A 25,836-nucleotide genomic window follows, 5' to 3' on the forward strand; every position below is an offset into this window, starting at 1 on the left:
GGTTACAGTTTTCCAACCAGTCCAAAAGGGCACTCTGATGCACTGCACAGTGGTATGTGTGTCAATATTTTGAGTTTCCTCACTCCTCTTTCTCAATTTCTGACCACGAACTGGCAACTTCATCAGATGACTGGGCAGCATAAAGACACATGAGGAGGAAATGTGACACTCTACCCTTGCAAAAGTTCAGAACTGCCCAAGTTTAGAAAATATTTTAACTTTTTAAAAAGTAATTGGGTTGGGGCACCTGGGTGGCTCAGTGGGTTGAGCTGCTGCCTTCGGCTCAGGTCATGATCTCAGGGTCCTGGGACAGAGCCCCACATCGGGCTCTCTGCTCAGCAGGAAGCCTGCTTCCCTCTCTCTTCTCTCTGCCTACTTGTGATCTCTGTCAAGTAAATAAACTAAAATCTTTAAAAAAAAAAAAAAGGCACAAATCTTAGTCACACATCTTGCATAGTCAACAAGAACTTAAAAAATAGCCTTCTGCCTTCCTCAAGAATAAAGACATGAAATATAAAATAAATAAATTCACTATTTTGCACACTGGCACAGGCAGACACTAGCATCTATCCTTAAGATAGGAGACAGTCCTTCAAACTTGGCAGAACAATTTTAAGAAGTAACCATCTGATTCAGTCAAATCTCCTATAATTCATTCCAGAGTCAATGGCTCTCATACAGAAAAATTTCCTTAGTCTTTAGTGGTATCACCAAAGGTACCTACCTTGCTTGCCTTAAGAACTTTGTAGAATTAAAAAATCTACAGTATCTTTTTTTTCCAGAAAATATTTTAAATTAACTTTTCAAGAATAATGTTCTTAAAACAAGAACATGTACACAAGTTTCCCCTGTAATTAGGCCACTAATTCATTAAAGCTCTAAATTATACCTAGGTACTTTGCCACAGGATTAAAAAAACATGAAAATGTAACCTATGTAATTATACATCAAAGAATGAATGCCTTAAGGAAATTCTTATATTTATTTATATATCTTATATTATATTTCTTACATCTTGTTATACTCCATCATCCAGTAGAGTACACTTTACATAAAATTACGTGCTCAAATATCTGAATAAAATATTAATGGAGAAAAGACAGAATTACAATATTTATCCTAACCTTTTTCATGGATACTAAATCACTATCTACAACATAAAAATACTAATATATAATCTAAGGAACCAGATGCTTTTGTATATACTGCAACCATTCACAGAACTGAGAGGAAAAAAAGAATAAGGAGCACTATTCATTCAACAATTTCTAAGAATCTACTTTCAACCACTAGCTGCTTTGAAGAATATAAAATTCACAAAGACATTGCCCCTTACCTTCCAGAAGCTTTTAAAGTAGAAGGACCATCATTTACCAAAGACTGACTCTGTGCTAGGCATTGTGCTAAGAACCTTCAGGATAACAAGCAGGCCTACAACAAAATATGGCAGGCTTTTGCGGGGAGGGGTAGTGACTTTTTTTTTTTTTAAAGATTTATTTGAAAAAGAGGGAATTTGAAGCAGACTCCTCACTGAACTAGATCTTACAACCTTGAGATCATGACCTAAGTTGAAACCAAGAGTGGGATGCTCAACCAATTGTGCCACCCAGGTGCCCCTTAAAGAAAACTCTGAAATTAGGAGTGTGGAAAGGCTACCTCTAGCTTGAGTGGAGAAAGAGGTGGACAGTTAAGGATGACTTCACTACAGAACTAGAAGGGGTAGCATTTCAATAGATAGATGCAAAGGTAAAATAAAAGCCAAGGTGTATCCAGGAGTAGAGAAGAGGAAAAGTTTGGAAACAAGTCTGATTAAGACTAGGACAGTCTTTTACTTTTTAAATCTTTGTATTTAATGACTTTACAAACACACCCATTATAAATAGCAACCCCTCCCCATCCTCAGTACCTTCTAAAACTTCTACTCTGCTTTTTTTCTATAGCACCTAATTTTTTTTTTCTTAATCCCTTCTTTGCTTTACCCTTCCCTTTCTTCCCCCTGCTAATCCCACCAAGTAACCTATGTTAACAACCTTCCATTACTTTTTGGTATTTTCTCCCATACAGATGTCATATGCACATGTATACATAGGCTTTTTGTAATAACTTATATTTTCTAATCAATTAGTTTTTTTAAAGATATACTAAGTACAGGGGTACTTCAGTGGCTCAGTCAGTTAAGCAGCCAACTCTTTTTTTTTTTTAAGATTTTTTCTTTATTTATCTGACAGAGATCACAAGTAGGCAGAGAGGCAGGCAGAGAGAGAGGAGGCAGAGAGAGAGGAGGAAGCAGGCTCCCTGCAGAGCAGAGAGCCCGTTGTGGGGCTTGATCCCAGGACCCTGGGATCACAAACTGAGCCGAAGGCAGAGGCTTAACCCACTGAGCCACCCAGGTGCCCCAGCAGCCAACTCTTGATTTGGGTTCTGGTCATGATTTCAGGGTCCTGGGATTGAGCCCCATATGGGGCTCTGCACTCAGCAAGGGGTCTGCTTCAGGATTCTCTCCACCTCTGCCCCATCCCTCCCATCCCCCCCAACCATGTGCTCACATACAGGTGCTCTAAAAAATAAATAATCTTTAAAAAAAAAACAACAACCACTAATTACAGAATACATGTTCATGGGGGGGGCACCTGAAAAACATGGAAAAATACAAAAAGTAATAACCTAGAGATGGCCCTTGCCAACATTCATGGACATATGTACCTAATATTTTCTATGCACTTGTAAATATTTTTCTTTATAAAGATTAGATCTTCGTGTATTAATTTTAGTACTCTACTTTTTTCATTTAAAAGATCCTATCTTGCAGGATTAACTGTAATCATCTTTCACTAGATGACAGAATACACTTTAAATTAAAAGGATATAGGGTATAAAGAAGGTAACTACACCAACTACATGTACTAGCTTAGCAAAAAAGTTTACTCTTTTCAAAAAAGATGAATCATTAGTTGTATGATACCTCTTTGAAAAGCATTATGTACAAATAAATTCATAAGGGTAAAAAGAATCTATCAGATGCAAATATAGCCAAATATGCAACTTCTAAGTTTCCTGTTTGCTTCACACCCATTATCATAGTTATTATCAAAAAAACGGAAAATAACAAGCATGGACAAAGACGTCAAGAAACTGGAACCCTCATGTATTGCTGGTAGAAATGTATATTGGTGCAGTTGCTGTGAAAAACAGTTTGGCAGTTCCTCAAAAAGTTAAAAGCAAATTACCATATGATCCAGCAATTCCACTCCTAGGCGCATACATCCAAAAGAATTGAAAGCAGAGACTGAAACAGACACTTATGAACGAATATTCACAGTAACATTATCCACAACAGCCAAGAGGTAGAAACAACCCAAGAATCCACCAACAGACGAATGGATAAACAAAATACTTTACACACACCCACAGGAATATTATTCAGCCATAAAAAAGAATGAAATTTTGATACATGGTACAATATGAATGAGCCTTGGAAAAACATTAAGTAAACCAGATGCAGTATCACAAATTCTGTATGATTTTCCCTTATATGAGGTACTTGCAATGAGCAAATTCATGGTAGAATTTCCAGAAATAGGAAGGAATGGAGAGTTTTGTTTAATGGGTACAGAGTTGTTCAGGATGATGAAAATGTTCTGGGAATAGTGGTGATGGTTGCACAATGCTCTGAATGTACTTAATGCCACTGAAGAGTACACTCAAATATGGCTAAAATGGTAAATTTTATGTATAGTTTACCTGTCTCCCTCCAAAAAAGCCTAAGGGGCCCATTTCACCCTGTTAGCTAAACAGGAGTCATGAAGGTCATGATCTCTAGTCTCACAATTCACAACTGCACTCTAATTCCAGTCCAGACTAACGTGAAGGAAGGTAGAATATCATATACCCCCTCACATTTCCTCTGGTTAAAACACTCTTCCATGTATAAAGCCAATGAATACAGAGGGAAATAGCCAGCATGACAAAGGCGCTTAGGCCAGAGAATCAGGGGAACTGCTAAAGCAGGCAAAGCCCTCATGGAGCTGGCAGTGAGAGCCCCAGGCCATCTTCAAATAAAGCCCCAGGGAGTGGGAGGCCAATAAGCAAGATGACTCCTTCAACAGATATCCTACTTACATCCTATGTTACAAAGTTCTGAGTTTAAGTTTATTAAGTATATCCTCTTAATAGTAAGCATTTGTGTTTGTGATGGACAGTAGGAAGGAACTAAGTCCATAGGTGATTAACCTCTGAATCTCCACTCATTCAGTTAATGTTTGTTACATAATCAAGACAAAGTTTCAAGAACTAGAGATGTATAAACAAAAATAAGATATGCCACACCTTTAAGGAACTTAGCCAGAGTTGTAGAATATCTATACAAAAAAATTCAATTAACACTATTTAGCACCTTACAATCAACAATTTGGCTGCAATCAGGTGTTAGCCATTATGCTAAACTCTGGGTAGTCAAAGGTGATTAAGATACAATCTTCTAGGGGCGCCTGGGTGGCTCAGTGGGTTAAGGCGCTGCCTTCGGCTCAGGTCATGATCTCGGGGTCCTGGGATCGAGTCCCATATGTCAGGCTCTCTGCTCAGCAGGGAGCCTGCTTCTCTCTTTCTCTGCCTGACTCTCTGTCTACTTGTGATCTCTCTGTCAAATAAATAAATAATTAATTCTTTAAAAAAAAAAAAAGATACAATCTTCTAGGGAAAGGAGTAAAATACTTCCATATGTGTCACAATACATGTAACATCTATAATGCATAGTACCCCCCCCCAAAAAAAGGAAAAGAAAAAAGAAATCATTTAGGTTTAAATAGGTCTTATAAAACCTAGTATTGGGGCGCCTGGGTGGCTCAGTGGGTTGAGAATCTACCTTCGGCTTGGGTCGTGATCTTGGGGTCCTGGGATTGAGCCCCGCATCGGGCTCTCTGCTCAGCAGAGAGTCTGCTTCCCCCTCTCTCTCTGCCTGCCTCTCTGCCTACTTGTAATCTCTGCCTGTCAAATAAATAAAATAAAAATCTTTAAAAATAAATAAATAAAACCTAGTATTATGTCTTGGAATGTAAACTCAACACTGTCACTGAAGCACAGAACCATGGACCCTCAGCCTCTCAAAGGGAAAGTTTTTTTTTTTTTTTTTTTTTTTTTTTACAAACATCAATAAATAAGGAACTGCCATATGGAGTAGAGTATGCATTTTTCTGTATAATCTAACAAGACAGTAAACTCAAAAATGATAGCATGAAAAGTAAATGCAATAAAGTTTCAAGGCGGGGCTCAAGGAAGGAAACAAAATAATGAGTGAGAAGAGAAAAAAAAGATCAGGAAATGATATTTAGAAGATGGTGTTCAAAATGGCTTTTAAAAGAGGAACAGATAAAAGTAAGGAAATTGTGTCAATCTCTCCTCATTAGATAAGGTCGTTGAAGGCAGGAACTTGCCTCATTTACCCTGCACGAAGCACACTAGACTGCACCTACGTAAGTGCTTTAAAAAAAAAAAAAAGACTTTTGAATTCCACCAAAGATAGTATGAGGAATCTTCATTAAGCAAGAACTATGTTTAGTCCAATAGGCAATGGACACTCTTGGAAGATTTGCCAACGGAAGTAAGGACGATATCTCTACATTTGAATATTGTTATCATCACAAAATAGGATACATAAGGGGCACCTAGGTGGCTCAGTCCATTAAGCATCTTGCCTTCAGCTCAGGTCATGATCCAGGGTCCTGGGATAGAGTCCCCTACTGCTCAACAGAGCCTGCTTCTCCCTCTCCCGCTACCCTCCTTTTGCTTGTGCACTCAGTGCCCTCTCTCTCAAGCTCGAATAAATAAATAAAATCTTAAAAAAAAAAAAAGGATACTTAAAAACCCCATTCTTACCCTACATGAAAGAAAGCTGGGTAGCTGGGGAACAAATGGGGTGGTAGAATTACTCTACACAACTTTACTTACTCTGCCAAAATTTTTGTATCCTTTGAATTTTGTGGCATGTGACAGTATTATCTATTCAAAAAATTTAATAAAATTTTATTTTTAAAAATCTGCACAGTACCAACCTTGCAGGCCTGGATAAAGAAGATGTGGTATATATACACAATGGAATACTATGCAGCCATCAAAAGAAATGAAATCTTGCCATTTGCGACAACGTGGATTGAACTAGAGCGTATCATGCTTAGCGAAATAAGTCAAGCAGAGAAAGACAACTATCATATGATCTCCCTGATATGAGGAAGTGGTGATGCAACATGGGGGCTTAAGTGGGTAGGAGAAGAATCAATGAAACAAGATGGGATTGGGAGGGAGACAAACCATAAGTGACTCTTAATCTCACAAAACAAACTGAGGGTTGCTGGGGGGAGGGGGGTTGGGTGAAGGGGGGTAGAGTTATGGACATTGGGGAGGGTACATGCTTTGGTGAGTGCTGTGAAGTGTGTAAACCTGGCGATTCACAGACCTGTATCCCTGGGGATAAAAATATGTTTATAAAAAATAAAAAATTAAAAAAAAAAAAAAGAATCTGCACAGTAAGAGTGAATCTGATAGCAATGTGGAGAAAGCACTGCCATGGGAAGAAATAAGAAAAAGGAGTTCACATTGGATGTTCTAACAACACTCAAGGCTAATAGTAAGAAAAGCCTGCTTTAATCTGGAGAAAAAAAAGAAAACAGCTAAAAGAAGCTCAAAAATATAGTTGTCAATGGAATCTGACAGTGACTGAATGGCTGGGGTAACATAAAGACCCACACCATGAATACCATTAATTAACGTTTTTTTTTATAAAGATTTATTTATTTGACACAGCAAGAGGAAATACAAGCAGGGGGAGAAGCAGGCTTCATGCCAAGCAGAGAGCCCAATGTGTGGCCCGATCCTAGGACCCCAGGATCACGACCTGAGCCAAAGGCAGACACCTAACGACTGAGCCACCCAGGTGCCCCAATTAATCAACTTTATTAAATGCATTTTTCTATTATAAAAGCAACACATTCAGAGAATATAAGAAGTATAAAGAACACTATCCTATTTTTTTTTAACTTATTTATTTGAGAGAGATCACAAGTAGGCAGAGAGGCAGGCAAAGAGAGAGACAAGAGGAAGCAGGCTCCCCGCAGAGCAGACAGCCCAATGAGGGGCTCCATCCCAGCATCCTGGGATCATGACCTGAGCAGAAGGCAGAGGCTTTAACCCACTGAGCCACCCAGGCGCCCCAAAGAACATTATTCTTATTTCTACTGTTTAACGATAACTGTTAACATCTACATGTTATATTTATATTTTTTATATTTTATCTTTTGTATTTTCTTCCCATGTGTAGGCTTTGAGATTTTTTCAAAACAGCTTGAGATGTAATTCACATACAACTCACCCACTTTAAGTGTACAATTTGACGGTTTTTATTATATTCAAGAGTTGTGCATCCATCTCCACAATCTGAGAACATTTTCATCCCTCCAAAAAAAAAAAAAAAAAAAAAAAAAAGACCCTATCACAGTCGCTATCCATTCCCAGTAGCCTGTCCATTCCCGTACTCCTTCCAGCCCCTGGCAACCACTAACCTACATTCTGTCTCTGTGGACTAGCCTATTCTGGACATTTCATACAAATGGAATCATAAAATATATGGTCTTTAATGACTGGCTTCTTCCATTTAACATGTTTGCAAGGTTTATACATGTCGGAGAATGTATCAGTACACCATCTCTTTTTATACTGAATGATATTCCACTGTATTTTTTTTATAGAACTGTAATCGTTCCAGATACATACTTTTGTGTTCAACATTTTCCATGTTATCAATGCGTCATATAATCCATATTTAATGACAAGCACAGTGCCCCATCAAGTGGCTGTACCACCATTTACTTAATCATTTCACTAATGTTGGACATTTGAACTCTTTCCAGTCTTTTCTACTGTAAACAAATTCTCGTAAATGCAAATGATAGTTCCTTTCTGAATGATCTTCTCAATCCAGAGAAATGCCTCTCCTAGAAACTCTTGAGTTTCCCAATGAGATCTGCCACAGAAAACAAGTCATATTCTTCCAGAAAAAATTTAGAATTTCATCCATCCCAAACCCAAGTAATGGAGAGATGTTAAAAGCTATCCATGCTTGTAAAGGATGCCTCAGAAATACCTAGATTAAGACCTAGCTGGCTCAGTCAGTACAGCATGCAACTCTTGATCTTGGGGTTGTAAATTTGAGCCCCATGACGGGTGTAAAGATTACTTTAAAAAAAAAAAAAAGAAAGAAAGAAAAAGAAGAAGAAAGAAAAGAAAAAGAAAAAAGGAACAAAAATTCCTAATTCTAAAGATATATTAACACAGTTAAACAATAACTGGCCTGACTCTTCCATCAGAAATGTACATGGATGGAAAAAAAGTAAACACTGTCCCAACTGTGATGCCTAGTATTAAGTATCTTCAAAGAAGTCAAACCACTTTTGTTTTCCATAGCAGGATGGAAGAAAATAAATAGAAGATCCTGATTCCAACAGTAAAAATGTACTTATGCTTGTTACTATATGACAATAAATGGAATCCAACAGGTTGAAAGAGGAAGAAGAAGACACCAGCAAAATCCACAAGGTCCTCACCAGCACTTAAAGATACTGGGACCCCTAAAACACTGTCATTGCCCGCTGCTTTCCATTCATTAACCAAAAATACCAACAATCTCAAAATCACAAAGATTTAAAAATTTGAAACTAGCTTTGGGATTGTTAATCCCTACCTCTGTAAAATCCTTTAGAATCTGGTCTAAAAATAAAACTATGTGTCAAGTATTCCTCAAGAAAACTATGTACACTGATTGGAATGTGAAGCAATTAACACACTTTATGAGTGATTTGCCAAAGAGACTTGAGATAGCCTGGGCCAAAACCAATAACAAAGAAACAACACCCACTTGACATTTTCCTTGGTTAAACTGAGATTTTAGGAGCAATTTTAGAAGAAAAGCTAAAAAGCTCTGAAGTTAACCAGGAAAATCAATGAGAGCTACTCAAGTATTCTGGGAGAAACGGAGGAACAAATTTTGATTTGATCACTGCAAAATAAAAGATGAAAACTTTAATACAAAATTAAGCAATTTTTACTCTACTTTTAAGCAAGAATAAAATACCCCACCATTACTATCATGACAATAATAGACAAGGCAGTATAGCCCTATACCAGAAATACTAACTAAACTGTAATGCAAACATGCAGTGTTACATTTAGCACCTAGTCAGTTTAGCAAATAGGAATTTTGAACCAGTCATACACATAAACACACACACACAATACAACAACCTATAACTCTACACAACCTCATCGTAAATAAGCCCACTGTTCCTTGGTCTTCCAATTAATTTAGTCAAGGTGAGCAATTTTTCAACTAGTTTTAAAGAAATGATTTCCGGGACGCCTGGGTGGCTCAGTTGGTTAAGCAGCTGCCTTCAGCTCAGGTCATGATCCCAGCGTCCTGGGATCGAGTCCCACATCGGGCTCCTTGCTCAGCAGGGAGCTTGCTTCTCCCTCTGACTCTGCCTTCCACTCTGTCTGCCTATGCTTGCTCTCGCTCGCTCTCTCTCTGACAAATAAATAAATAAAATCTTTAAAAAAAAAAAAAGAAAGAAAGAAATGATTTCCATGACCTGTACAATTTGAAGAACAAAAAACCTTTACAAGTTCGATTTTGTGGTTTCATAAACCCCCTACTGTCACACAGTCCACTGCCTTTCAAAAGCAATATTTAAAATTCTCTTCTGCAAGTCAACATTAAGGCATGCTGTTTGGCTAACAAGCTCCTCCCAAGACCAGGATTATTATGTATGGCCTATTATGTTCCTAACATGCAAACAAAAGCATTCCCTCATGTAACATTTTACTATTTTTAGGCAGGTCACTAACAAAGTTTTATCTGAAATTAGAATGTAGCAGAATCATACATCTACTACTAACAAACTACTTGAAATAATAATTTAAAGTTATTAATTGTATTTTCCATTTAATAAGTAACCTAGTACTTCTGGAAGTTTAACTTCCAAGAAGTTGTTGTTTAATCCTCAGAGCAAACCACCTTCTTTGGTTTTCACAAATGGCATGTTTTAACTAAACACAACTAGTTTCAGAGCAGCTGTAATACAATATTTGATGTTTAACCATTCTCCCTTTCACCTTTTAGATCCTTTTCATTACGAATGACCAGCTTAATCTGTTTCTCTGTTTTCTTCTGCAAACCCAAATCCCGTAAAATATGTTCTAATGTATTTCACTCATGCCTCCTACTTTGAAGGCTTACACTTTTCAACTACTGACAAAAGTTTTAACAAGGCTAAGCAACCCCATTACAAGTTTTAATCACAAACACCACATACCTAAAAGATAAGCTTTTCCAGCAGAAACACTAACAGGTTTATTTTTCCAAGTATCCAGTGTTCAACCGGGTCAAATGTTTCTCTTGCATTTTAAACAGCTTAGCCCTTGAAGTGATAAGGGTGAAAACAAGCCAAAAGTCTCTTAATAATGTTCTTCAGTGGCATGTAATGATCACAACCCAAGAAAAACTCAGGAACTGCTAGCTAAAGTCAGTTAAGACCATAATAATCACGTTACCTTAAGCATTAATCACAACAATAGAGAGATTTGGGGTAAATTATGTTTATATAGCTAAAGACTTTATAACAAAATCGAAAACCACAGAATCAATGCAAAGAAAGTTTACTAAATATACAACACTTAATAAATTAAAAATACTTTCAGCTGTTTCAAATAATCTTCCAATTTCTATATGACAGGGGAGTGTGGTTTTTATTGCGAACAGCCATTTAAAAGGCAGTATTAGCAGCATGCGCTACATGCATAAAGTCAACATTTTAGTGAGCAAGCAAAAGGTTAGAAAAATCTTTTACAAAAACACCTACGAATATGAAGTTCAGTTCATTCACCACCGCGTAAGTGCAAAACATCTGACATAAGGCACTTATCAAAAATGTCCTTAAATGGCTTTAACACAGTACATCTTTTCAGTTACTATCAGCTTCAACATCATAAAGGGAGAAAATAGTTATCAGCAAGAAAAAAATAGAATATTCATTTAAAATAATCCAAATTAAATCAACTAGTTCACTGTCTCCAACAAAGATCCTTCACAACTTTTCTTTTACACCCTCATCTCTCACCACTTCCTTCCTGCACCCCAAACTCATCCCAACTCCTGCATATCTCTATGCCTTTTTACCAGCGGTTCTTCAGCTTATAATGCTCTCCTCTCCTCACCTGGTAAGCACTTACTCATCAGTCCAAAACTGGCCGCAAAAGTTCCCTCCAGTGTTCAAGCTTCCCCAACTCCCCCAGGCAAAATTGGCTTTTCCAATTCCCAAAACACTCAGTAAGTCCATCCTGCGCATTGTTTTCACGCCTTGGTGAGAAGAAAGAAGAGCAGGTTCCCTCCACTCAGCCCATAGAGGACGAAGCAGGCAGAAATACTCCACGAACGTGAGCTGAATTCGTCCCTACTTGGATTAAACGACTCTCTAGAACCCGGTCACATCTCAAGGAGACATAGGGGATCCTAACATTCTTCCCACCAGAGAAATGAATACCAGAGGGCACACCCAGAGCCCTGAAATGAGAACAATGAATGAACACAGCCGCCTCTCCTCTCATGATGTTCCAACTCCTCTTTCTGGGCATCGACTAGCTCTGCTGAACCTCTGCAGCTGCAGAACCCAAGCGTCCTGGCGGCTCTCACTTTACACAAAAGACAGCCCTGGATCTTCATTCCAAAGCATCCCAGGGCCAAACCTCAGTATACGCATCCCAAACCTTTCATTAGTAACCCAGAGTCCCGAAACCCAAGGCGAGGCCCCCTATATCTTTGTGGTGGGGCACTGACCCACTTCCTCCTCTCGTCCCCGATTCTTCTCGTCCTCCCTATAAGGGTGTCACCTGAGTGACGGACTCTGAGATAAGATGCAAGACTGGGACCCCCCACCCCGCGCCCAGAAAGAAAAGGAATTAGTCCACCTGAATGACAACACAGATACGGGGCTATTCTGGGCAGATTCTCCCATTTACCAAAATATAAGGAATGTGCACCGAGTACAGGGGTGGCGCTAGCACGTTTCCCCGAAACACAAGGAAATTTGAGTGGGGATGTGGAAACTCGGCTGGCCGGCCATGACACCGGGCTCCAGGGCTCCCGCCCGTCCAGCGCCACCCGGGGTGACAGCGGCCTGGCCCGGGCCCCCACTCGGCAGCTGCCGGGTCGCTCCATCAACGCCGCCCAGGCCCGGACGCATTAGAACTCTGCCCTTTCAGCCCCGCCGCCCAGATCCCCCGGCAGCCAGGGCCGACCCTGCCGCCTACCTGAAGGAGCCGAACCGCCTCCGTGTCCCGTCGTCCGGCGGCGGCGTCTGATCCGCTCCTCCTCCCCGCGGCGGGTGAGGGAGCGGGAGGCGGTCACATTCGGCGCGTCCCTAGCCCAGGGGACGGGGCCCCGGGCAGTCCCCGCATCATCGCACCCGCGCTCCGCGCCTCGGGGCACACGCCCCAAAGCCGGGCCAATTGGCCCTCTTCCGGGCCCAAGGAGAGCCGCAGGAAAGCCTTCCTGTCTCACGCTCGCCCTCTTCTTACTCCCGCCATCTAAGATGGCGGCCCCAACGCCCGCGACGAAGAGGCTCTCGGGCGGCCCCGGCAAATGAGCCTTCCACTCGGTGCTCCTCCTCCCGACCTGCGGCGCCACTGGCTCTCTGCTTCTGCGCGAGCCTGCCGGGCAGCGGCTGCAAACTTGGTTCGGGCATCTATCACTCTAGTCTGAACTCGGGCCCCGCCCCCAGGGGCGTGGCCTCGTGATGTCGCCAGTCGCCATTTCGGATCCGTGACGGCTGTGGGCCCGGTCCTGCTTGGCGCCGGGTGGGTGCTGTTGGCAATCGAGAAGGGCCACCTCGGACTCCCAGAGGGTCCGGGGCTTAACTGCGAGAGGAACGCCAGCCTGGCAGCATCGCAAGGCCCGGAGATAACCAGACTTACCGGAGGACGCACCGTATACTGTGTAAAGCGTTGGCGCTATCCTTAGGCATGTTGGAATTCGAATCGCCACTTAGCTACTTATGTGTTGTATGGGAAAGTCCCTAAATTTTCCTTTTTTTTTTTTTTTTTTAATTTTCTTTAAGTAAGTAATCTCTACACCATACGTGGGACTTTTTAAGATCGAACGTCTCATGCTTTTCTGAGCCAGCCAGACACCCGACCATAAAAGTTTTCTGAGCCTCACTTTTCTCTCCGTAAATTAGGGGACCTTTTTCCCCATCAGTTTGTTAAAAAGTTAACAAGACTGATAGTATTCAGTCTAGTCCAAAGTATATGAAAACCGTTATGTACCCTAATTCCGGCAGGATTGCTTATGGGGAGGGCAGTTTGGCGTTATCTACTGACACTTTTTATGTGTATACCCCTCGTGCCAGCAGTTCCCCTTTTAGGCACTAATTTTAGAGAAATGTGTACCCATAGCACAAACAAACATGTGCTAAGACGTTTATTGCCATATTGTTTGCATTAGAGATACCCTGGCAAAGATGTGAGTTAATTAAATAGAAAACTACAAATAAACGGTGCTACATCCACAGTATGGCATTTTATCTGTCTTAAAAGATCCCAGTTATGGGCTGGGGTCATGATTCCAGGGTCCTGAGATGGAGCTCCTTGTGGACTCCTGCTCAGCGGGGAGTCTTCTTCTACCCCAGCATTTGCACAGGCTCTCTCTCTCTCAAATAAATAAATGAAACCTTAAAAAAAAAAAAAAAAACGAGCAGGATCTATGTACTAATCCAAGACATTATATTTTTATAAGAACATTTTGTATGGTACGATGCTATTTATTCAAACACAGGCATGCAAAACTACCCAATACCATGTGCAACATTCATTTATGTAAATTTTTATGGGAGCCTATTGTGTACCACACTTTGTTCTGGTTGTTGGGAAATCTACATTCAAAAGCCCTGCCTTCTAGAGATGAAAGACCAAAAGAAAGTATAAAATAAATTCAGATAGTAATATGTGCAGTATAGGAAAATGAAGATGAAGCAAGATGAGAAAGATAAGACAGCTATGTGAGGACCAACATGCAAATAAATGCTGAGGAAAGACTGGAGGGCATTGAATACAGAAGGTCCATGAGAGTTGTTTTTGATGGGTTTTTTCTTTTTATAGGAGTAATAACAATAACGTCTACCTCACAGAATTAAATGAGATAAAACATGGGAAGCATTTAGCACAGAGCCTAGGGGTTGAGACTTCAGTACCTGGAATCTGATTGCCTGGTTTCGAATTTAGATTGCCACTTCCTCATTTGTGACTGAGATAAGTCATTTAAAGCTCAGTTCCTCAGTTTCTTCATCTAAAGAAAACATGATCATATCCACCTCTTAGAGTTAAAGGATTTAGTGAGTTTAAGATGTAAGGCACTTGGAACAGTTCCTGGCTTGTATTAAACATAGAAATGTTAGCTGTAATTATGCCTCTCTCTTCTTGTAATATCATTACTACTTAGGATAGAGCAGCAAAACCACACTTGCTAACCCCAGGCCATTTCTTCCTTCGGTGGCCCCCAGCTGCTACACTTTACTTAGGGAGACTGCACTTCATTCAAACCTCTCAGCTGACAAGAGTGGCTATTTCATAAAAGAAAAAAAAAAAGCTTATAAAGGTGAAATTCACATAACATAAACTTAACCCTTTTAAAGTGAAAAATTAAGTAGCATTTGATATGTTCACAGTTTTGTGCAATCACTTCTAGTTCCAAAATACTTGCCTCAATCTGAAGCAAAACCCCTTACCCATTAACCAGTTTCTCTCCATCCCATTTCTGCCCAGCCCCTGACAACCACCAAGATGCATTCTATAACTGGGGATTTATCTTTTCTGGATATTTCATATAAATGCAATTATACAACATGTGACTATGTGTGTCTGGTTCTTTTTACTTAGCATAATGTTTTCAAGGTTCATCCACATGACATTTATCAGTAACTTCTTTTTATAGCTGAATAATACTCCACCATACACAATTGACTGATGGACATTTGGACTGTTTCCATCTTTAGGCCATCGTGAATAGTGTTGCTGTGAGCATGCGTATACATGTGGTATTAGAGTACCTATCTTCCTCTTGAAGATACACCGGTACACATTACATCAGGCAGGTTCCCTGCTCCACAGGAAGCCTGCTTCTCCCTCTCCTGCTTCCCCTGCTGTGTTCCTTCTCTCTCTCTCTCTCTCTCTCTCTCTGTCAAATACATAAATAAAATCTTTTATTTTAAAAAAAGTACCTATCTTCAGTTCTTCCAGGCGTATACTTAAGAGTAGAATTGCAGGCATCACCTTGCACCCCACGGGGTTGCATGTCCTCTACTTTAAAAACCTCTGGCTTGGGGGCACCTGGGTGGCTCAGTGGGTTAAAGCCTCTGCCTTCAGCTCAGGTCATGACCCCAGGGTCCTGGGATCGAGCCCCGCATCAGGCTCTCTGCTCAACAGGGAGCCCGATTCCCCCACCCCCACTCTTTGGGACACCTGGGTGGCTCAGTGGGTTAAGCCACTGTCTTCAGCTCAGGCCATGATCTCAGGGTCCTGGGATCGAGCCCCAAATCAGGCTCTCTGCTCAGCAGGGAGCCTGCTTCCTCCTCTCTCTCTGCCTGCCTCTCTGCCTGCTTGTCATCTCTCTCTGTCAAATAAATAAATAAATTTTTTTTATTAAAGATTTTATTTATTTATTTGACAGACAGAGATCACAAGCAGGCAGACAGGCAGGCAGAGAGAGGGAGAGGAGGAAACAGGCTCCCTGCTGAGCAGAGAGCCCGACGCGGGACTCGATCCCAGGACCCTGAGATCATGACCTGAGCTGAAGGCAGCGGCTTAACCCACTGAGCCACCCAGGTGCCCCATAAATAAAATCTTTAAAAAAAAAAAAAAAAACCTCTGGCTTGGTGGTAGGAAAAGTCAAAGAACTAGAGCTTTTAGAAAAGAAAGAGGAATGAGAACAGAAATGAGTCAAATAGTTTGAAGGAAGAATGGACATGCCATGATCTCAGATCAAAGAGAGAAGGGAAAGAATAGATGTCATTGGTTGGGGGAGGCTAAAATGGAAACTTACCTGGGTGTTGGAATGTTCCATTTAATTTGGGAGATGGATACATGAGTGTGTGTGTGTGTGTGTGTGTGTGTGAGAGAGAGAGAGAGAGAGAGATTGAGAGATTGATATGTGTTCTTTCTATATATTTGCTACACCTCAATAAGAAATTCTTTGAAGGGGCGTCTGGGTGGCTCAGTGGGTTAAAACCTCTGCCTTCCACTCAGGTCATGATCCCAGAGTATTGGGATCGAGCCCCACATCAGACTCTCTGCTCTGCCGGGAGCCTGCTTCCTCCTCCCTCGCTCTCTGCCTGCCTCTCTGCCTACTTGTGATCTCTGTCTGTCAAATAAATTAATTTAATTAAAAAAAAAATTCTTTGTAAAGATGTATAAGGTCTTTAAGCCTGGCAGAAAGGATGAATTTTTTAGGTAAAAGAAAGGAAAACAAGTGATAGCTACCATTTATGGAAACTTTTCATGTATCTGGCATTTGCTACAATCACCAGTACACATTACTACCTGAAACTTCTGATCTTCAAATGAGAAACCCTTCTGAGAGGGTAATTAATCCAAGGACAAAGCTGGGAAGTGATGGAGAAGGGGTTTGAACCTGTTCATTTGTTAATTCATTCAACATTCAGTCGATAAAGATTTCCATTGTGCTTACCATGTGCCAGCTCCTGTGTTAGACCTGGGTCCGTGGCAGTGAATAAGCCAAGGTCTTTGCCCTCAAGGACTTGAAGGTCTGATGGGGAGGACATGCAGCAAACTGATAAACAAATCAGCATAAGAACTAGGATTATGGTCCTATGACGAAGGGAATGACTAGAGAATGTTAGAATCGGAAGTGGGTGTGCTTTTAGGCTCAGCAGCCATGGAGGGCCTCTCTTAAGGAGTAAGACTTAAGCTGGGCAATGAAGGAGGAAACCAGGGGGAGAGCAGCTGAAATGGCACGTGAAGGGTCATGAAGTGGGAAAGGAGTGTGGGCCAGTGTGGTTTAGAGCACAGAGGACGAGGGAGGGTGAGGTGGGCAGAGGACAAAGGATGGAGTCATATCCAGTTCAACTCCCACAACTTCCATGCCTTTCTATGCCATCCTGCCTCTCCAGTGAGTTTAATTTTAGTTACAGAGCAGTTTAAAGTGTGGGCCTGACTTGGGCTGGGTGCTGAGAGAGACAGAGCCTTGTAAACAAACAGTTACCTCATCTGGTGATCCAAATGTGCTCTAAGGGCGAGCTGACTGGAGTTCTGTGGTACCACACCAGAGGAAGGAGGGAGAGGCTGGTTCTGTCAGAGAAGCCTCCACAGAGGCAACACTTAAGCTGAGTCCTGAAGGAGGAGTCAGAATTTTCCAGACTGAGAAGGGTGGGACGACAGGGCAGGAGGTGGGAACCATATGACCAAAGGCACCGAGATGTGACTTTACAGATAAGTCTGAGAAACAGCATGCAGTTCTCAGTTGGAGACTGCCTCCCTGAGGCAGAAGAGAATGATGAAGGGGAGGTTGGAGGGGCAAAAGATGTCTCCCCTAGAGTCAATCTCCCTTAAGCCATGAGGCAGTCCTTAACGGGGACAGAGGAGTGGTTAAGGGGCTAGCTACTGGGGTGTCAACCACAATACATCTTGTGGTATCTTAAACAGGAAAGCCTAGAGCAGTCATCTCAGAAACCAAGTCAAAATTAATACCTGGGCTCTCTCAGAAATTACTTGGGGGGACATACCCTAGAACAATCTCTATGGAAGTTGATTTGGCAATATCAAAATTATAAATGTGTATACTTTTTGTCAAAGATAGTCTCCTGGAAATTTATCCTACAGATACACTTGTGTGTGTGATGCTGTATGTACAAGGTATTCCTTGCTACATTGCTTATAATCTAGACAAAGAAACATCATGTGAAATGTCAGGTGAAAGATGAACTCTCTTATGTACTGATATAGAAAGATAGCCAAGAAATCCCATTAAAGGAAAAAAACAAAAACAAAACTGTGAACTGTGTTGTGTGAACTATGTGCTACTTTTTGGGAAAAGGAAGAAAAACATCTGCTTAAATTAAGTCTGAAGGACACACAAAATGCTAACAGTGATCACAGGTGAAGGGGAGGGTAGGAGCTGGGAGTACAGGAGGGGAAAATTAATTTGCACTGCTTTACGTTTAATAATTTTTATTTACATTTTTCCCTTTTTATTTCTTTTGTTTTCTTTCCTTTTTAATTTAAAAATTTTATATCTTATTTGTATTTATTTTTTCTTAAACTTCTAATAATTTTTAATTGTTGAACCCTGTGAATGTGTTACTCCCTCAAAAATTTAATTAAAAAAAAAAAAAAACAAGCAAACAAAAACAGGATTGAAGGTGCAATGAAATGGTCCATACCAGAAACGGAGATTGAGAATGTGGGAATAAAAGACAGGGAAGAGGGTGGTCAACAGTCTGTCCCACAGCCCTCCCACCATCTCCAGTGTTTACATTCCACACAAACTACCCACCCCAGACTCCCGACTCAATGTGACCTTCACCAAGACACTAACCATCCAGGATTCTAAGGGGTAGGCCTCAGGCAATGCCCTCTGGTGCCTGGCCCACCTCTCCAGCCTTCCCAGAACCACACCCTGTTTTCCATGCTGAGATAGACAGCCCCCAGATAAAAGGTGCCCTGCCTAGGCAGCCCCACACACAGCAACTAATGGGGTCTACCTGCCTCTTGGTCATGGCATCAGATCATCACCTCACCATCACCTCACCGTCATGCCATCACCATCACCTCCTTGGTTAACCTCTACCTGACTCCTCCCAGCCTCAGACCACACCCAGCCCCAACAGGAGCCCTGAGCCCCTGTTTACTGCCGCCTTTCCAGCAGATTCCTACTGCAGCTATTGGTGGGGAGAACACACATTTCTTTCCTTGATAAACCCTACAATCACCTCTCCTCTGTAGGCCCTGGGTTCTTAATGTCAGAGATCAAATCCCAGCCCTGCCCTCACTGCTGTGATTCTTGGCCTCTCCCTCAGGTGGTGCAGGAGCAGGAAGACTTGCCATCAGGGGTTATTAGAAGGAAATGAAACAGGAAAGTACAGGCCCTGGTACACAGTAGGTGCTCAGGGAGCACTCCTCCTCCTCCCTTCCCTCTCCAATGCCTCTCCCTGATGTACCGCATTCTGCTTTAACTGGACTAGTCTGCCAATCTTGATGAAGAAAAGTACCAGCAACGTCAAATGTCCCTTTCCCCCTTCCAGTTACCACCCCGACTCTTTCTTCCCTTTCCCCCTAAATTTTTAGAGCCAAATTTGCCCCAAAATGGTCTAAACTCAGGCTCAATTCTGTCACCCATCCCTCCCTCCGTTAAGCCCCAACAGTCTGCCTTCCATAGCCACCTTCGAAATGCCTCTCCTTCACACCGACATCCCTCCAGAAGAGTTTCTCAAGCCTAGGCCTCAGTGCCCTTCATGACATTTGGTAAAGGGCATCCTCTTCCTGCTGAAATTCTCTCCTAGTTCACAGGTCTGACTCCTCCAGTACCAGAAATGGCACCTGTTCTCTTCTCTTCTCACCTGTACAATGGGTGAAGCAGCTCATGCTACTCCCTCTGCTGGAAATGCTCTTCCCTACTTTTTTTTTTTTTTTTAAGATTTCATTTATTTATTTGTCAGAGAGCAAGAGCGAACATAAGCAGGGGGAGCAGTGTGCAGAGAAAGAGAAACAAGCAGGCTCCCACTGAGGAATGAGCCCAATGCAGGACTCGATCCCAAGACCCCAGGACCATGATCCAAGCCAAAGGCAGATGCTTAACAAACTGAGCCACCCAGGTGTCCTGCTTTTTCCTATTTTTAATCCCAGCTCAATGGCCACGTCTCCACGGAGTCTCCTCTGGTAGCTGCAACCTACAATGTTCTGTCCTTTCTCTGAATTTTCATATATTTCCTGCTTTAGCTCACACCTTATTATACAGCCTTTTCTTTTTCCCTCTTTTTTTAAAATTTTAGTTATTTATTTGAGAGAGAGAGTGAGTAAAAGAAACCATGAGAGGGCAGAAGGTCAGAGGGAGAAGCAGACTTCCTGCGGAGCTGGGAGCCCCAAGTGGGACTTGATCCCAGGACTCCGGGATCATGACTTGAGCTGAAGGCAGTCACTTAATCTACAGAGCCACCCAGGGGCCCTATACAGCCTTTTCTTGACCTCTCATCACCTCAGCTGGAAGAAAAGGGACGGTCTTTGGAAGCAGACATTGAATTTCCATCTCCTTATTCTATTAGCTTTGTGATCCCAGACCAGGCAAACAAGCTACTATACACAGCTGTCTGAGAGATTTTCTTATCTATGAAATGGGGATAATACGCCCACCTCACAAGACTTTGGTGAAGCTGAGATCCTTTTTAAAGCGTTTTGTGGGGGCGCATGGGTGGCTCAGATGTTAAGCATCTGCCTTCGGCTCAGGTTATAATCCCAGAGTCCTGGGGTCGAACCCCGCATTGGGCTCCCTCCTCCGCAGGAAGCCTGCTTCTCCCTCTCCCTCTCCCACTCCCACTCCCCCTGCTTTTGTTCCCTCTCTCATTGTATCTCTCTATCTCAAATAAATAAATAAAATCTTTTTAAAATAAATAAATAAATAAAGCATTTTGTGTTGGGGAGGGTGCACCTGGCTGGCTTGGGCACCAGTTGGTGGAATGTGTGATGCTTATTCTCAGGGTTGTGAGTTCGAGCCCCATGCCAGGTGTGGAGATTTCTTAAAAATAAAAAACTTAGGTGGGACGCCTGGGTGGCTCAGTTGGTTAAGTAGCTGCCTTCAGCTCAGGTCATGATCCCAGCATCCTGGGATCGAGTCCCACATCAGGCTCCTTGCTCCGCAGGGAGCCTGCTTCTCCCTGTGACTCTGCCTTCCACTCTGTCTGCCTGTGCTCGCTCTCGCTCGCTCTCTCTCTGACAAAATAAATAAATAAAATCTTTAAAAAAAATAAATAAATAAATAAATAAATAAATAAATAAACTTAGGGGGAAAAAAGCATCTTGTGCTGGGGAAAGCCAGGGTGGGCTTCCTGAGCATGAGATCAATGCTGTAACACAGGGTCCCTGAACTCAGAAGGCCCAGCTCTTGGGGTGTAAGGCTCTGTGGTCGCTACTTTGAAATGCATAACTTTTATTTTTGAATCTGTGTTATGTTAAGTGAAGTGGGACAATGGACCATAGACCCCAGAGGCTTGGAAGCTCTGCTCACAAGTTGTCCTGCCTCCCACCTCCCTGGGGGTTCTCAGCTGCCTGTTTCCCTTCTGACACTTCCCTTACTCCCCAACCTGAGCCAGGTCCTGCCCAGCCTCACTCTCTCCACTCCCACCCAGAAACCTTTGTGGTCCTGGAGCCCAGGGAAGGCCTAAGCACAGGCAAGGGAAAGGGCATGTTTGATCTTGATGTACTCTCCTCAGGGTGGAAGGACCACTGTACATTTTGCTGGTATTTGGTGGGTGGGGGTGCTCATTCCCACCTCTGATCCAGGTACTGAGCTCCACTGGCACAGAGGTTCCCATCCTTGGAAGGTCACACAATCCACCAGGAGTTGAGATGGTGGGTCCATGGGAAGGAGAGATTGACTTTCCTCCTCTGGCCCAGGTCTAGCCTTCCAGGCTGGCAGCCAGCCCAGTGGGAAACTCCAGCAGCCAGCAGACACACACAGCCGTCACAGTCCACACTCGTGCTGAGTATCCCTGAGCCCAGGGAATCTGACATTAAAGAGCACATACAAAACATCATGACAAGGTGAGAGAGAGGAAGGAAAAAGTTCTCTGTTTTAATACCTTTAAAGTCATTTCTTCCCTGCTTTATGAACAAGGGACCCCGCATTTTCATTTTTGTGCTGGGCCCCACAAATTATGTAGATGAGCCTGGAGAGAGGCTAGGAGGGCCTTATAGCCCTGGAAGCTTCTCTGCTGACAGCCATAGAGGTTACATGGACAAGAATGAAAGAAAGCCCTGGTCATACAATTTAACCTGAAGCCTTATCAGTGGACCACATTGTCTCTCTGTAGACTATTATTCCAGTTGCCCATTGGGTAACAGGCCACTCCTAACTTAGGGGTGTAAAACAGCAAGCATTTTGTCATGCTCACGGATTCTGTGGGTCAGGAATGCAGACAGGGCCTGGCAGGGATGACTTGCTCTGGGATGTCTGGGGCTATAGGTGTCAGGACTCCGGTGGCTGGAGGTGACCTGAATAGCTGGTGCTGGAGGGTCCGCTTCCAAGATGGTTTTTCACTCCTGTGTCTGGCAGCTCTGTGGAGATGGCTGGAAGGTATGTGTGGGGGAATGGGGAGCGGTTAGCCGGGACTGCCTGCCAATGCACCTCCAGCTGGCCTTTCCAGCACGGTGGCCTCGGGGTAGTCAGAATTCCTACATGGCGTTGCAGAGCACCAGTAAACAAGGCAGAAGCTGCTCAGTCTTTTATGACTCAGTCACCTAGCATCATTGCCAGGATGCTCTGCTGGCTGGAAGCAGTCACAGTCCTGCCCATTCTCAAGGGTGGAGAACACAAAATCCATTTCTTGACTGGGGGGACTGGCAAGGTTACAGAAACTGATGTGGGATACAGCCATCTGTGAAAAGTACAATCAGCCACAACTATGAATTTAGTTTCCAAAATAAATGTCATCATCATCTTGTAAAGAGCATTATTAATTTGTGTTGTTGGAAATGGGGGTTATGGTTTAAACACATTAATTTGTTGAAAATAAGCATTTTTTTTATCTTTTTTTTTTTTTTAAAGATTTTATTTATTTGTTTGACAGAGAGAGATCACAAGCAGGCAGAGAGAGAGGAGGAAGCAGGCTCGCGGCTGAGCAGAGAGCCCGATGCGGGGCTCGATCCCAGGACCCTGGGATCATGACCTGAGCTGAAGGCAGCAGCTTAACCCACTGAGCCACCCAGGCGCCCCGAAAATAAGCATTTAAAATACATCATGCCCACTTTTTAATATCGACTTTGGCACTTGTACTTGTAAAAAAGATATACCAGGAGCAGCTATTTCACCGTCACCGATGTCGAGTCTAAAATGGGTACGGTTGGGGCGCCTGGGTGGCTCAATGGGTTAAGCCACTGCCTTCGGCTCAGGTCATGATCCCAGGGTCCGGGGATCGAGTCCCGCGTTGGGCTCTCTGCTCAGCAAGGAGCCTGCTTCCTCCTCTCTCTCTCTGCATACTTGTGATCTCTCTCTGTCAAATAAATAAATAAATTCTTTAAAAAAAATAAAAAAATAAAAAATAAAAATAAAATGGGTACGGTTTCCTTCATTACCTTGGGCTGGCTGCTTCCAAATGGAGAAGGAAATAATCAGGGCTAGAGGTGTGATTGTGTTACCTCGTTTTGCCTAAGCCTCACGGACAGACATCCTAGTTCCCCAGTTCATTCTCCATTGTCTGCAATTCAGTTAATTTCAATGAACATTTACTGAGGACATAATGCATGTTGGGAGCCACATATTGAGCCTGCATGGTCCCTGCCTTCCAGGGACTCCCTGGGCAGGGAGGAACAAACTAAGCACAACCAGGTGCGAGGAGCTCAGACACAGCCGACTGCCCATACAGCGCTCAGTGTTACACAAACATGTGATTCAGGGCTGGCCAATCAAAGTGGCACATGGCAATGATCACAGTGATTGGCTCAGGGATGGGCACATGACCCAACCAGATCCAATCAAAGTGAATCTCCAGCTTTTTTGAAGCTGCTCCCAAATGAGTCCTCAGAATTTTCCTAATGAATTTTTCATTCAAGTCAACGGACTTGAACTGAGCCGCGGGAAGGGGAGCGCTGGGGCTGCCTCAGCTACCTTTGTACAATGAGAGCCGAGCCTGGAGGTTCACAGGGTCCTTAACATCTGTTAAGCACTGAAACCAACCTGACCTGCAACTAGCCAGACCTGGGCTTTCCAGTTCCATGCAGCTTTACATTCCCCTTTCCTAAACTTAAAACCACTGAATTCATTTTTCTGTCACTTGTAATAGAGTTCTAATAGATGTTCCAGTGATTACCTATTGATTTCCTCTGATAATATTGCTGTTTAGTTATGGTCATTCCTTTTTCCTCTGAGGAGTGAGCTCCTTGAACAAGGGAACTGCTGGGGGGCTATGCACACACTTCCAGAGAGAGCATCTTTGAATTGAAGAGTATTCCAGCCCCCAAAGACCACTGAAGGAGAAGTCTGCCCAGCACGTTGCAGCCTTCCTTCTGCTGCTCTGTGCCCTCAAATGGCTTGCCTCACCTTGCAAGACTTGGAGGCTCTTGTGGAGGTGCAGAGTTTTTGGTATTAGCCTCTCCACATTTACCACACTAGGTTAAGCACATTGTGAGAATTTGGGTATTATATTATTAGGAATATTTGCATCCTTTACAAGTAGACATTGGCCCCATAACTTTGAGTAGGTGAGAACTGAGCAGTTTTGTTTGTTCAGTGGGTGGGGATGGGATCTTCTGGTAACCAGCTTAAATTGTGTACCCCTTCACCTACTTCTCTAGAAGGGAAAGACTTAAAGGAATGTTACAAGAGGTCAGTCTTATAAACACCAGATTAATAGAAATCAGGCCCATCTGTACAGCTTTATTCTCAACTCTGGATATGATTTACACATTTAAAATTCTAGATTCTGTTCTCTCAGTTCATTTCCTGTGGGCAACTTTGGTTTTATCCTCTTCCTCAGATTACCTTCAGTAATGTTGGTGTCCAGTTCCCATTTGGAAAGTCAATGTTTTCTGTTTTCTTTCTTTCTTCTTTTTTTTTTTATTGTATTCACTTATTTATTTGAGAGAGAGAATCCCAAGCAGACTCCATGCTGAGCATGGAGCTCAACACATGGCCCCATGCAGGGCCTGATCCCAAGACTCCGAGATCATGACCTGAGCGGAAATCAAGAGATGAATGTATAACTGACTGAGCCACCCAGACACACCCTTCATTTTTTAAAATTTTATTTATATATTTATTTATCAGAGAGGGGTATCAATGTTTTCTTTTAGAAATAATTTCAGAAGCCAAAAGTCTCCAAAACAAGTTGGTTAACAAGGAAAGGAGATTTATACTAAAAATAGCTAACAGTATATATCTGGCATAATGTGTGACATATGGTAGTAAATCATATTACTGAATCTCATAACAATACTGCAAAACAGGTACCATTACCGTTCCATTTTACAGATGAAGGAACTGAGGCAAGGACATTAACAGAGGTGAGCAATTCAAACAGTTCAACTCTATCCCCTCTTATTTTTTTTTTTAAATAAAAGGTGTCTCGGGGGCTCCTGGGTAGCTCAGTGGGTCAAGCCACTGCCTTCAGCTCAGGTCATGATCTCAGTGTCCTGGGATCGAGTCCCGCGTTGGGCTCTCTGCTCAGCAGGGGTCCTGCTTCCCTCTCTCTCTCTCTGCCTGCCTCTCTGTCTACTTGTGATCTCTCTCTGTCAAATAAATAAATAAAATCTTTAAAAAAAAAAAAAAGGTGTCCCTCCCCTTACTTTTTAAAAAAATAACTACTTATGTTTATATAATTTCAAAGAGACATTTTGCAATAATACTATAATGAGCTCACATATATAGAACCTGTACTTTTAATCATTAGATTATATTTGTTCAATAAATAGGCACTTAAACATAGTAGTTGCTCTTAATTAAGAAAACATTAATATATCCAAAATAAAAATCCAAAACAAAGATCAATCTTGGCTGAAACTCCCAAAGCTGAAGGCAGAAAT

At 42.4% G+C, this 25,836-nt stretch overlaps 1 protein-coding gene across 4 annotated transcripts in view; it reads right to left on the minus strand.

Annotated features, from left to right (window-relative positions):
* Positions 1–12,728, minus strand: part of RAF1 (Raf-1 proto-oncogene, serine/threonine kinase) — an 86,258-nt gene extending 73,530 nt beyond the window's left edge. For 2 of the 4 annotated variants that reach the window (XM_004738553.3, XM_004738555.3), the window contains exon 1: positions 12,349–12,728. The gene's annotated coding sequence lies outside the window, so the exon portion shown is untranslated. Of the gene's footprint in view, positions 1–10,355; positions 10,461–12,348 lie in introns of all 4 variants that reach the window. The other 2 variants (XM_004738554.3, XM_004738557.3) reach the window with 2 other exon arrangements.
* Between the last annotated feature and the right edge of the window lie 13,108 nt (positions 12,729–25,836).

The sequence above is a fragment of the Mustela putorius genome, unplaced genomic scaffold, assembly GCF_011764305.1.
Source record: "Mustela putorius furo isolate JIRA1106 unplaced genomic scaffold, ASM1176430v1.1 tig00003850_pilon_pilon_pilon, whole genome shotgun sequence".
Classification (NCBI taxonomy): domain Eukaryota; kingdom Metazoa; phylum Chordata; class Mammalia; order Carnivora; family Mustelidae; genus Mustela; species Mustela putorius.